This window comes from Penaeus monodon, chromosome 20, assembly GCF_015228065.2.
Source record: "Penaeus monodon isolate SGIC_2016 chromosome 20, NSTDA_Pmon_1, whole genome shotgun sequence".
NCBI classification, from domain to species: domain Eukaryota; kingdom Metazoa; phylum Arthropoda; class Malacostraca; order Decapoda; family Penaeidae; genus Penaeus; species Penaeus monodon.
This window is the reverse complement of record NC_051405.1, coordinates 35,341,497-35,341,957: the sequence shown is the minus strand read 5'-3', so window position 1 is coordinate 35,341,957 and position 461 is coordinate 35,341,497. Positions and strand designations below refer to the sequence as shown.

At 34.7% G+C, this 461-nt stretch overlaps 1 protein-coding gene across 1 annotated transcript in view; it reads left to right on the top strand.

The window, feature by feature from the left end:
• The window catches only part of LOC119585982 (spermatogenesis-associated protein 5-like protein 1), a 21,851-nt gene that overhangs the window by 1,093 nt on the left and 20,297 nt on the right, over nt 1–461 (top strand). The window lies entirely within an intron of this gene.

Sequence of the window (461 nt, the reverse complement as noted above, 5' to 3'; positions counted from 1 at the left end):
ACACTGTACTTCACATTGATTCTTTTTGGAATACTTTTCTTCCTTTGAACAAAATATTTTCATCATAATGTTGGAATATCTATGCAATTCACAGTATTCTTGAAGCATACAGCTCTCAGTCTTCAATGTAGGCCTAAGGCATTTTTTTGTGAGACCTGAAGTGTGCCCAGGTGATAGAGTATGGCAAGTGCATACATAGGCCTACTAGAAATATCTTCCTTCAAATCCTTTCACATGACTACAGAAGGTTACAGTCTTGCTCACTATCACTAGGCTATATATATGTATATTTCATCCTTGTGTATCCTGTGGGAATAAATACCATTGTGTAGTAATTATGTTGACAAGTGGTTCATTATCATTGCATTGTTTCAAAATTAATAATGTTGATGTACTAGATGACTTTAGTGATTACACAATTATGCATACATAGTTTTCAAATAGCATATTACCCCCCCCCC